This window comes from Haemaphysalis longicornis, unplaced genomic scaffold (genome assembly GCF_048455015.1).
Source record: "Haemaphysalis longicornis isolate Haplotype H1 unplaced genomic scaffold, Haemaphysalis longicornis Haplotype H1 scaffold_4, whole genome shotgun sequence".
Lineage (NCBI taxonomy): Eukaryota > Metazoa > Arthropoda > Arachnida > Ixodida > Ixodidae > Haemaphysalis > Haemaphysalis longicornis.
This window is the reverse complement of record NW_027526361.1, coordinates 99,437,336-99,450,086: the sequence shown is the minus strand read 5'-3', so window position 1 is coordinate 99,450,086 and position 12,751 is coordinate 99,437,336. Positions and strand designations below refer to the sequence as shown.

The following is a 12,751-nucleotide window of genomic DNA, read 5'->3' as shown; positions in this document are numbered from 1 at the left end:
GCATTAGTATTCTGGTCAAGAAAATTTACCTTACGTGGTCAAAGTAATATCTCAAAACAGACACCTGGGGCCCAATTCTCTAGAAAAGGGCGTCGCATTGAAACGACGGGGTAGCGCCGTACAAATGCATCTGTTCTTGGGTGCGGGCCGTCGCTTTGAGTTGTTTCGAGACGAGAGTATACCTGCAGAAAAGCACTGTGGCAAGGACGCAAAGCGACAAGCGAAACGACGGGGTGCAGCGGGTGTCGCTTCGAGCGCTTGCCACAGGGCTTCTCTGTAGGTCTATTCACTTGCCGAAACAACTAAAAAAAAGTGGTGGCCCGCACCCAAGAACACATGCATGTGCATGGCGCTACCCCGTTCTTTCAACCCGACACCCCTATTTTAGAAAATTCGGCCCCAGGTTCTATACCCCCACACAATAACTTTCTAGTGATGCGAGCCTGTGACCACTTAAAGAAACCTAATTTCAATGTACCCGAGGGGGACACGAGGTTACACTTCTGACGAGGCATACCGAGAAATGGGACAGCGCAGTCATAACTAGAATCACAGTTAATCACAGTAAAATTAGCGTCGCGCAGTGGTCTTTCTGTTGTCCTTGTTTCTGTTTGGGTAGTAATTACGTCTTATTATACTAAAATCACATTAGATGCAAGGATAGTATGTGGAATGTGTTTGTTGTACGTTTAAAACTCTTTATTTTCAGGTAAGCTTATGCTTTCTGCCTTAAAGGGTGTCAGTATACAGTGTGCCTGGGTATGCCCTTCTGCGTGGCACGCCTTGTCAGTAAAGACGACCTCTACGGCAACAAGTGGCACAAAATGCAAAAATCACAACTTGTGGCTTTCGCTCAACTCTTCCCAAGCGAAAAGTCAAAGCACAGGGGATGGGAAGAAAAGAAGACGAGTGTGCTGTTCATTGAATATTCTTTCCTTTTAAATTTAAGTAGTGTGTAACACAGCTGGAAGTAGTTTTTTAGGAAACCTAAAATAGCCATTTTAACACGGAATAAGACGAACAGTAGAAATAGGAGTGAAGAGCTTTATATAGCATAGAAATTGATGTGATTCCTCAGTCGAGGAGCTACGGTGATGATTTGGCGGTCTCTACCGGGGAGACCAGTAGTTGCTGGTTCACAGGTTCATTCGCAGCTCAGGGAGGGGGAGGAGGAGAGGAAAGAGGCGGAACTGCTGGATTGTGAGCACACCCCATAATGACATGCACTTGGGTGCATGGTTGAAAGGAAATATGCAGGGTATTGTGTTGGACGTTTGAGGTGTAGCCTTGTGAGGTTAGGGCAAGTGCTCACCTGGATCTTACGGGTAGTCCCCTGTTCCTAAACTACCCAAACAAAATCCTGGATCCTGTTTGCCAGTTTGGGATGAGAAGACGGAAGGACTTCTATAGGGGCCGCTAGACGAAGAGTAAAAAAAAAACTGACGCCACATGACACCGCCAAGGAAGTATAGGTGCCAAAACTCTGTCCAATCGATAGATCGAACTGTTTGTTTATATAATTTGATACATTGCCGTAAATTTCACGTCACTCCGACTACTTTGTACGTGCCAGTAAACAATGGCGTTACATTGTGTCACTGGCCAGCACACTTGCTAACAAATATGCTAGTTAAAAGTTAGTAACAGGTTGTATTGACGATGTCCTTGCGAACTTTACTACCCCCAAAACGGTACGTAGGTCCTCCGACTAAGTATAGAACCTAAATGCTATCGTTACTAATCTAGATCATGCACTTAGTAACTGATGATTGTTTGATACTAACATCCACTGATGGTAACAAAACTCTATGAATTATTGAACATTATAACCACAGCACTTTTCCACTCCAAATCACGATTACAAGGTTTTTGCAAATCCACATGCTCACTTGTACATGGTCACATTAAAAAGCGTACTTCTAAAATTATCGCTAATATATTTGATTTTGGCGACAACCCCACTGACTCTATCAGAGGACTTGCCGCTGCTGGCTATTAAAGCAAGAAGACCAGATGTATTACAGAAATAAGATTTAGCGCAGCGAAAGACACAAATGGTGAAAAGGACGGGACGGGCGCTAACTCGCAACTAGTTTTTATTGAAATAACGGCGTGCATATATCCATTCGGCGTAATCACACAGGTGGGCTAAAAGTTTTTTTTTTATTTTTTTTAACAGGCTACCGGTGAGGGCACATATCAAAAAACATCAAGAAAGTTATCCAAGAACGCACATTCTTTTGCCTAGATTAGCATCGACGGCACGCTCACGCAGTTATCTCCCTTTCGCTTGATGTAGAAGGCTTCCGCTACTTCACGTGCCGTTACGTCCCGACCTCGTTTCAAAATTTTCGTTTTGTCAAATTCGGGTACACAGTGACATTCCTTGCCGTGGGACGGCAAGTGTGATCCCGTCCCATTTTTCATGGAAAGGGCGTGCTCCCGTAGTCGCTCATTCACACATCGACCAGTTTGGCCGATGTATCCTTTTCACCGTTCGTGTCCTTCGCTGCGCTAAATATTATTTCTGTAATATGAACCAACTCGCCCAGCAACACGTCTTAGAGCAGTTGTATTTCTAAGGTAAGTTATACTCGCTCTCCCCGAGTATCCCGTTGGTTTTCTTGCTCAATTTATTTGTTGTCTAAGTGTAATATGTGCGTGTTGAATGTGTCTATCTCATGCTGCGCGCCCAGCCTGTCCACATTGCCACGCGTAGTTTTTTACTAGGTTATGCACGGCCAGTTATTAAAAGTACTAAGTACCTAGTGGATACTGTGACAAGTAACTGGTTAGTGTTCGTAGAGTCAAGCCTCAGTCTTACATATTAGTAGTCGCCATGGCATATTTGCAAGCGTTAACTTGGTTTTGATGTCGAGATAGTGTATTTTGTACCAGTTACACTAATACCAGAGTTTACATCACGATTTTCTCTCCGCTAGCTTAGCCATCGTTTGTTAGAGATTTCAAATTTCTGGGAAATAGCTCCAACAGACTAACAAAAGCTTCAAGATTGTTTATTTTAGGAGCGGAGTACCTTAGGACCTCACAATGTCAGTCCGCGTCCGTGCGCATAGCATTTTCAACCGCAAAAAATAACACAGGCACCGGCAGGATTCGAGTCTGTGTCTGGTAGACCAGACAGAGTTTGTGTCAGTCGTCTTACCCACTGGGCTGCGCCCATGAGTTAGTACCCGAGAGTCAAACGGCTTACTCCCTCGCCTGTAACGGTGCGGAGTACCTTAGGACCTCCCAATGTCCGTCCGCGTCCATCCGTGCGCACACCACTATCAAGCGAAAATCTGTTGCTTAAACTACATAAAAGGTACAAGAACACTCCAAAACACGTGAAAACAGGCACAATCATAACCTATCAATGAGAAAACGCGCAAAAACACCGGTGTAGTCAGGTTGTGATCACGTTGTAAGGCACAGTGACTGCGACGAACTACGTTAGATGGCGCTACGCGTAAACATGACGTCAAGGTGCAACTCTCGGCTCAAATCGAATGACGGTCGGGAGGCAAATCGGACATCACTCGGGGCGCAACTTGCATGTCCTTTCCAGTCCCCGTACTCCGCACCCTCTCCATCATCCACAGAGTGGAGATGCTGCCATTTTCCCAAACATCACCACTACCGTTTTTTTTTTCTAAAAATGAAACTACATTGTTCAACAGAAGGTTCACCCAACAAAATTAACACTTGCCCTTCACTTCACCTGCGACATCAACCCTGTTCGTTCCAAATGTGAGCGCAGTGCCACATTCAGTTATTCCAGGACACCGGGGAAAGGCGCGTGTAAAGGTTGTGTTAAGCGCTTGTATTCTTCAACGTTAGGCGATGACGTACTTTATCCAAAATTTCATAACTTGTTCTTTCTGGCAAAATTTTTTCAACGCAAGTTTTTAACAAGAAAATGTTTTATTCCCGGGTACACGAAGATTTCGGTGACGTCCTATCCGTCACGGAAGTGACGCCAGTACAACGAAGCAAGCGGCCTGTAAATGGTGCACCCCTGCACAAAGGGTCTTCTTGCGGGGAAACAATTTTTAGTACTAAAGAGTACGTCATACTTAGGGTTGTTCGTTTTTTTGGTTTTATATTTTAACACGAACGTGTTTTATGCCGGAATACACCTAGATTTCACTGACGTCATATCGGTGACGGAAATGACGCGAGTACACCTTTCCGAAGGGACCCGCCAGCAGGACGTTACTAGCCAAGCACACCCACAAGACAGCCGCCGACCCGTAAATCATGCTCAGGTGCAGATTTCGCTGCACATTTCACTTCGCGTTTTACCGATTCCTATGACAGAGGAATCAACCACAGTTTTTCTCTTTACCTTCGCTACAGCCCCTACTTAACCGAACACCTTAAGCTGTATCAGTACATCATCTATGACATAACCGCCAGCCCCTGCAAACGAGAACTTTTAGCGATTTCGACTTCTACCTCGTAGGGAAAACACACGCTCCGTAAAATGATCATGCAATGCTTTCATGTGCTTATATTAGTAATTTATTCCAAGGGCTGTAAGCTACTCACCCACTTGAAACACATCGCCCACGACCTGCCCCACATTTCCGGCAAACTTGAACTTCCTGTCACATTTAAGTTCTTCCTGGACACTAAGCAAATATTTTACGCACTTCATAAAACGCTTCTGAATATTGCAACAACGCACGTTGAGTGACTTTCTCACCACTTTGAAACTGTTCCCTAAAATGGACAGTGATAATTACCCGGGTTCATCCAGATTCACCCCCCCCCCCGTCCCGCCCAACGCAGTTTGTCTAAAATGCAGGAAAACACATTAAGACGAATTTAAACAAACACCTTCCCAAATCCAGTACGATTAAACCATCTATTCCCCACACAATACTCCCCGGAGTGTGCTTTTGCGGCAATTCAGGCACCCTCTACCACATCGTCTGGGAGTGCGACTGAAACCCCGACCTTCCCCACATTCCCAACCCTTCCCGTGAGCAGTGGGAGAGCATGTCGTCCAGCTCGAGCCTCGACGACCAGATGATCTTGGTTGACCGAGCGGACAGAGCCAGGACAGCCCATGGACTTCCGGACTAGGAAGCCACCCCACCATTTATTTTTGCTCATTAAAGTTTCTTCTCTCTCTCTCTCTCTCTCTCTCTCTCTCTCTCTCTCTCTCCAGATTCAGGGTCTGGGCAGCATATAGTTGTCTAAGGACAGCAGAAATAGAGCGCATGTATTACTATGCTTGTTCCAAAACGTCGTAATGAACCCGCGCAGTTTCGACGGCGCCCAGATATCGCGTTCACTGGAAACTTGAAGTCTGCACATGTATTTTTTTTATTTGGTTCTTTTTATTCTCACATTTATTTCTTGTAACGTCTTTCGATATGATTAATACGCACATTTGGTTATTTTCCAGAAAAGGACCTCATATAAAGCTTTCACCACACATAACCCTTGTGATGCCCCCAACTTCCTGCAAACTATAACTGTGTGCGTCATTTTCACTCAGGGAACCGGAAAACATGCATATAAATCTTCGGAGTACTTGTGGCCGCAGCAACTGCTTCGTTGTTAAATAACACGTTCGACCTAACGCGCAGACAATTTACATAGCAATAAGGCCTAACAATAAGGTTAACCAAACCAGAAATCTGTCTAGCTAAGGCGCGTGGACATGCTTTGGCGCAACTATGCAATAGGTGCTTCCTGAATGGCTAAAATATCGACTATTCGGTGCTAATTGGGAGTCTCTAAAGGCTTCTCCGGTTTGATGAGTACATGTGAACTTTCGCCGCATGCGATTGAAAACCTGCGCAAACAAACGTGTCACGCGGCAGCTTCTACCCAGTAAGGGAAATCTGCTGGGCAAGCTTGTGTAGAGAGCTAACTGAGCTTCGCGTATACGCCTCCGCTTACGACACTACAACTCCAAGCACTCAACTAGAACACTACTGCCGAACAAACACGCGGATATTAAAAGTGGAGAAAGCGTTTCGACCCCAGCCCTCTCATCCTGCAATACTTCGGAAACTCGCGTGAGTTTGAGCTTGCTTGAGGGCTCTGACGGTGCGCACAGAAAATTCAGTTACAGAATCACGCGTGGGCGAAACCAGCCGAGTGAGCTGGAACGGAACGAACGCTTTGTGATGGGAAGAAAGCCTACGCATTGCGTCATTAAAGCCCGGAGGATAATAGGCTTTTGGCTCTTCCGGTTGGCCGAGGTAAAACAACATGATTGCCGTGAGAAAAAAAGAGGCTTTTCTCGCAACGAAAAGAACGGTTAGAGGGCGGATAATGCGGAGGCTTTGTTTCTTGTGTACAGAGTGTTCGAAGAACGCGGGTGGAACAGTATAGATTTTCGTAGCCGGTCGCGTAGTGTCAGGCCCGAAAGGCCGCCTAATGGGCGTTGGGCTACAGCATTAGCGCAAACGGGAGCCAAAGTTTTTGTTGATCTACTTACGTACGCAGAGGCCGGGAGTGGCGAGAAGACTGGTAAAACGACGACCGAGTCAGGTGCTGCTATTTTCCACCGAGTACTCCCCAGGGTCTTACAAGGCCCATTTGAAAGTAGGTGCGTTGTACCACACTTTACGAAGCGCTATGGCAAACCGTGATGTATAATGGCAACACGGGCCGCCAATGCGTATACAAGAAAACTGTAAGGAATACCCTTCGTTTCCCATTTTATACTTAAAAATCTTTAAGGGAAGTTTTCCGTAACCAGGCACAGTATGTTTTTGTTTCGGAGTTTTATTTTTCGGAAACAAGACATGTTCGGTAGCAATCGTACGTATGAAGTTCTGAGAACGTTTGCTGTGAGGTGGATGCTAAAGTTTCGACAATTCCTACAGCCCATAATTAGTGTAACACACTTCCATGCGTGTTTTCGTTGGCCGCCCGCAAAGCAGAAAAGCATTTCGTAATGGTCGAGCGATTCACTACGTTAAATGTTTGGTTCGCAATTAACTCTTTAAGCACTGCAATTTTTCTTTCAAACAACAATTGTTTTTCTGTGTTGTCTTACAGTTTTCCACCTCGGCAGTGTACAAAAGAATTGAGCTGATAGTGCCCGTATTTATTAATGTACAGGCACGACAATTAATTAGCTCAGTAGGCAATTACACTTCGCCTTCGAACAGAAAATAATTGTTTCTTTTCCAGAAACCTACGACACCCTCAGCCTACCGAAAAAAAATAAAGCTGGTAGTGCAACTGTTTACAGATTTATGGACATTTTGACAAACCAGGATTACAGTTTCCTTATCCGCCCTGTCGTCATACGTTGTGTCTACTGTAGTATCTTCTTTGTTATTTCCGTCAGCTACACGAAAAGGCAGCAGTGGTGATGTCTATCACAAGAGGCATCACTGAACAACAGTTGTTCAGATAACTAGCAGTTTTGGTTTTATTCTCAAGGCGCTAGAGGACATTTTGTGTGACGTCTTCAAAGGACGGCAGCAGAGACGAAATGGTTAATTAAGATGGATTCAAACCTTCGAATGTCCAGCGCACTTTTAATATTATTAATAATGACATTTCGGCGATGGCACACCCACAATCTCACTTCCACGACACCCCCTCTCCCCGCCTCGCCTTTTTCTTAGGCAACAATAAACACTTCTGTTCATCCGAAATTGCCCCGTGTACATAGGCTTGAACATAATATGTGTGGCCATCATTTTGGTGCAAATAGCGAAAATTATGGCGGGTGAATGCGCAAAGTATTTTCGGTTCACTTCAAGGCACGCTGCCAAATGTGACAGAATAATCGAACGCTGTTGTGAATATGGCTCTGGTATTTATACAGAAACGAATGACCATGCCTGTAGTTATTGCAATGTATGATTTTCCGCACATGTGTATAACTTATACAAAAGCGCAGTGAATACTTAGCAGCCTCGCTAACAAACATTTTGAAGACGTCATCAGGGCTTTATAATGGGAACGGAGCGCAGCATTTTCTTTTGTTTACGCAATAAAAAAATCAGCTTTATTGAAGTGCTACAAAATTGAACAGACTGAAATTGCGCCTTTTTTCAGTACGGCGTTTCCTTTTCCAGTAAGTTTTACACATGTGCTGCAATGGGTGTAGCGTATAATTCGCCGGGCCGGGCTAACGTAGAGCGATTCATCGATCGATTGATTGTAGGGTTTAACGCGCCGACGCAACGCAGGCGATGAGGCGCGCCGTATTCGAGGGCTCCGGATTAATTATGAACACCTGGGGATCTTTAACGTGCGCCGAAATCTCAAACACACGGGCGTTTTCGCTATTCGCCTCATTCATAAAAGCGCCAGCTGTGGCCGGGAATCGAACCCGCGTCCTTGCAGAGCGCTTCATCGAGATACATTATCATTCCGAAGGGAACGCGCTCTGGGCGTTGAAGCGAAGCTTTAGTGCTTTCACTGATGGCGTCTGTAACGCAAAAACGCCCTGCAGAAAAGCCAACTTTCTCTGACGGTGATGATGAATGATCGTGGCTGAAGTAACAGAAAGAAAAAAAAAAACGCTTCAGTGGCAGGAATGGAACCTGGCTCCCTCGCGTTATGAAGCCAGCGTCTATCCAGTTGCTCCGTTTCGACATAGTCGAAAATCAGTCTAAACTAAGACGACAACCAAAGAATCCGTCAAGGGAAAGCTTCGCGTCACAACCATCTTCGTCGTTAGACGGAGAGGTGCATAATTTTTTTTTAAAGCCGGCACACTCCCGGGTGCGGTAGTAGTTTTCTTGTAAACGTCTGTATTAGCCGAAGGAACGGGAATATCGGGCAAATAAAAAAATTGCGCCCACCTCCCCGCGACCGGGAACCCTGTGTAGATGCGACGCATAGTGGGGTTCACCTGGTGTTTCCGTTGGATTGATTCTGAAATCGCGTGAAACGTGTCGGGAACGCGTATGATTATTATGTTTTATGGTTATTATTATGCAGGGGTGGAACAGCTGCGCCATTTGCGCCATTGAGCGCCAAACTTGTTTTTCTGCGCCATCCTGCGCCGAACCGCCCCTGTTGCGCCAAACTCGTTTATCAGCGCCGTCCTGCGCCGCAGTGTCCGAATTGAGCCGCGAGATATGGCCGCCATGACGCCTGGGCGGCTGGGCGCGAAAACTTGGTTGTTGTAGTGTATCACTCCGCTGAAGCGACGAACCCGGATGTCAACGCGCGCGCGCGCGCGCGTTTTGAAACGAGATTTCGCTTAATGCGTAACATCGTGTTCTTTTTTCACACTTAGTTTTTTGAGTAATTGCAGGAATTTATAAGCAGATTAAAGGCGACAAATCACTGAAACGACTCGTGTCAGTCACGTTCGAAATACTCGCAGTGAGTCACTTCTTTGCGCCGCGCGAGGTAACAGCCGGCAGTGGTGATGAGGCGCAGGGACAACTTCGGTTGCCTTCTCTGCCCGCCGTCTCTTTGTGTCGCATTTGCACGGTGGTGGTCGTGGTTTCGTTTGCCGGTGCCGGCCGCTGCGCCACCATCAATGGAAAATGACCAAAAGTAAGTAAAATGTCTTTGTGTCTAATCGCAACAGGTAGAATGATTTCCGCTTGAAATGTTGTAGTTTATTGGAGGTGAACTTCAATACTACCACGTGACGATCCTAATTTTCCGTCCCGGGACTTTCCGTAGCTGTCGCTTGTTAATTGGGTTCGCTTTTGTTGTGAGATTTCACCAGTGAACTTTGGGGTTAGCTTTGCTTATGTGGAGGATTGTAGTCTACGGCGTATACGTTCGTCGACTCTCGCAACCATGGCCGTGGCGTGCGAAGACAAAGCTATGTTCAGCTTCGTACGCACTGAAACCGCTGTTCGACGGGAAAAAATGCAAGCAAACACCTTTTTGTTTTTGTTTACGGAATCATGCCGCCGTTAGTTCGCTTAAACACTGTAGTTTACCGGGCACGAAGCAGGCCTGTTATCTGATCCCCATTCGACTTTGTGTTTGAGGATTGACCTTTGAACGGTGATAACGTTGCGCGCTCGCTGGGCCGAAGGTAGATAATGCCGCATATTGTAAACCTCCCTTATATAGTACAAGAGCTGCGTTTTGGTTCGAGGGCACGGTAGAAAGACGCCTGATGTAGTCATAGATGAAACTTCATTTGCAGGGGAATAGGGAGGTTAGGGATGGAAAGGAACGGGTGAAATTATGTCCGTCTCACGATGTCGGCCTCGCGTTCAAAATCCCAGAAGGTATGCAGGATACAGTTGACAGTGGTATGCGGTCGCGGCGTTATCCAATACTTCTAGTTGATGTAAATTTTGTGGTTCTGAAATGTTTTCTTTAATGTCTTGTGCAATGGCTCCGAGCGCGGCAACGATATAACGTTCGTTATGTTTTATAAACTGTGGAGGAACCATAATATTGCAGTTAAACTGTGAATTACTTATTTTATATCTCCTGCCTAATATTGCGAAATTTCTTGAATTTCAGAGCGGTGCACCAAATTTAATGACGCCATCTTGCAAGAACAGGATAAGAATGGCGACCTCATTTCGGAGTGGTGCAAGAAGACAGGCAAAGAGTCAGCTGGTTTCTGCATCATTTGTTCTGTACCTGTCAACTGCGCCCAGCACGGCACTACAGCGATCAAGCGCCATGCAAGCTCCAGAAGGCACGTTGAAAATACCGCGAAGCTTCGGGGCCCCAACGGAGAACTTCGCAAGTCTGAGCTCACTCAGGGAACTCTTGATTTCAGTCGATACCAAACAGCTAATTCCCTACGAGACAGCGTTGCAAGAGCTGAAACGGTCTTTGCTTTGTCCGTTGTGGCAAACTCGATGCCCTATACTTGGGGGGATGCCGCCACGTCCATGTACCCGCACGTGTTCCCGGACTCTGAGGTTGCAAGAAACTTCCAGTGCGGACGTAAAAAGTTGTCGTACTTAATTTCTGATGGCCTTGGCCCGTACATTAAGTCGAAAGTGGTTGATGAGCTTGTTCGACCTAACGTTTTTTATGCAATCATGATCGATGAAACGCCAAAACCTGAAGAGAAGGTCCAGCAGCTGGATGTGCTAGTGCGGTTTTATTCAGATAGCGCCGGGTGTATTGTAGTTGAGCATCTGCAATCATTCAACCTTGGCCATGCTACAGCTGAAATCATGTTTTCTTGTGTTCAAGAAGCACTTGCTGAGGTGCCAAAACAGAATCTTCTCTGTTTCTTCTCTGATGGACCAAATGTGATGAAGAGCTTAAAAAAAGGGTAAAAGAACTAAGCCCTCACCTGCTGGACATAGGAGAGTGCACGCTGCACAAGGTTCACAATGCCTTTTTGTCTGGTCTTCAGGCGTTCTCGAATGATCTCGAGTCCATTGTAACTGACATTCACAGTTACTTTAAGTCAGCTGCAAGAAATGCAGACTTCAAAGAAGTGCAGACGAACTTGGGATTACCTGCCCTCGAATTCCTTCGACATGTGAGCAGCCGCTGGCTGACACTTTTGCCTGGAGTGGAGCGCATTCTCGAACAGTTCGAAGCACTTAAAGTCTTCTTCTCAAACAAGCACGCAGTGAGAGCTGTATCTGCCACAAGGCATGAACGCCTTGCAGCAGCATTTTCGGACAAATCTCTTCAAGTAAAGCTGCTGTTCGTAAAAAATGCTGCTAAACTATTCCAGAACTTTGAAACACCGTTCCAAAGTCAGGAACCACTGCTGCACATACTGTATGAGGAAATGGTGCTCCTGATTAAGCGAATTCTGGGGCGGTTCATGCGGCAAGAATCGTTTAGCAAGCTATCTGGAGCGCAGCTGAAGGTTTTGGACATCCATGGATCTGCAATGTGGCTACAGAAACCAGAGCTAGGGCAAGACACCAAACAGGCGTTACATTCTTGGCCTGCTTGCGAAAGAAAAAGCATGTACATCCGTGCACGTGCATTTTACATTGCTTGTGCTGAACACTTGCTCTCTCGGCTGCCATTGGACAACAAAGTTCTTCAGCACTTGAAGTTCTTAAACCCGAGGCATGGATCATCTTCAGTGTCCCTTCGGCACATTGCGTGCGCACTGCCACAAGTTATTTCTCCCAGTGAAGTGTCTGTCTTGATAGATGAATGGAACGGACTGGTGTGCGAAACATGTGATTGGGACCGGGAAGGAAGCTTAACTGCCTACTGGAAGAGCGTGTTTTCTCTGCAGAAAGCCAACTCCGGAGACTACAAGTACGAAAACCTAGTGAGGTTGGTAAAAGCCGTGCTGTGTGTTCCTCATGGAAACGCGGACTGCGAGCGAGGCTTCAGCGAGAACAAGTTTGCCTTGCAACATCGGAGCTCCATGAGCATTACCAGTGTTACTGCTATGCGGCAAATAAAGGCATACCTGAGGCGTTACGACGGTGATGCCACCAAAGTGGAAATAACTGCGCCTCTCCTGAAGTCCGTCCGAGAATCTCGCCAGCGCAACCTCGAACGTGTGAAGAGCGAACAAGAAACCATGACGAGTGTGAAACGAAAACGCGAAAGTGAGAAACCTGAAAAAGATGAGCGCACGGTGCTCATTGATGAAAAGCAAGACCTCCTCAACAGGGTGTCTTCACTCAAGTCTCTGCTAGGCAGTGCTCAAGAATTGATTACTGTTGGACTTAAAAACAAGGAGATGGGGAAGGTTGAAAGTGGTAATGTGCTCCTTGAAGAAGCAAACACGACCCTTCCAAAGGTGCTGAAGCGTATTGAGGAAATAGATGCAATTCTATTGAAGCACAAGTAAGAAAGGACATCTCAAGAAAAAGGTATATGTTTCACAAGTGTT

The 12,751-nt window shown here is 46.1% G+C and overlaps 1 pseudogene; it reads left to right on the top strand.

Moving 5' to 3' along the window:
• The first annotated feature begins 10,636 nt into the window (after window positions 1–10,636).
• Window positions 10,637–12,751, top strand: LOC144179160 (uncharacterized; annotated as a pseudogene).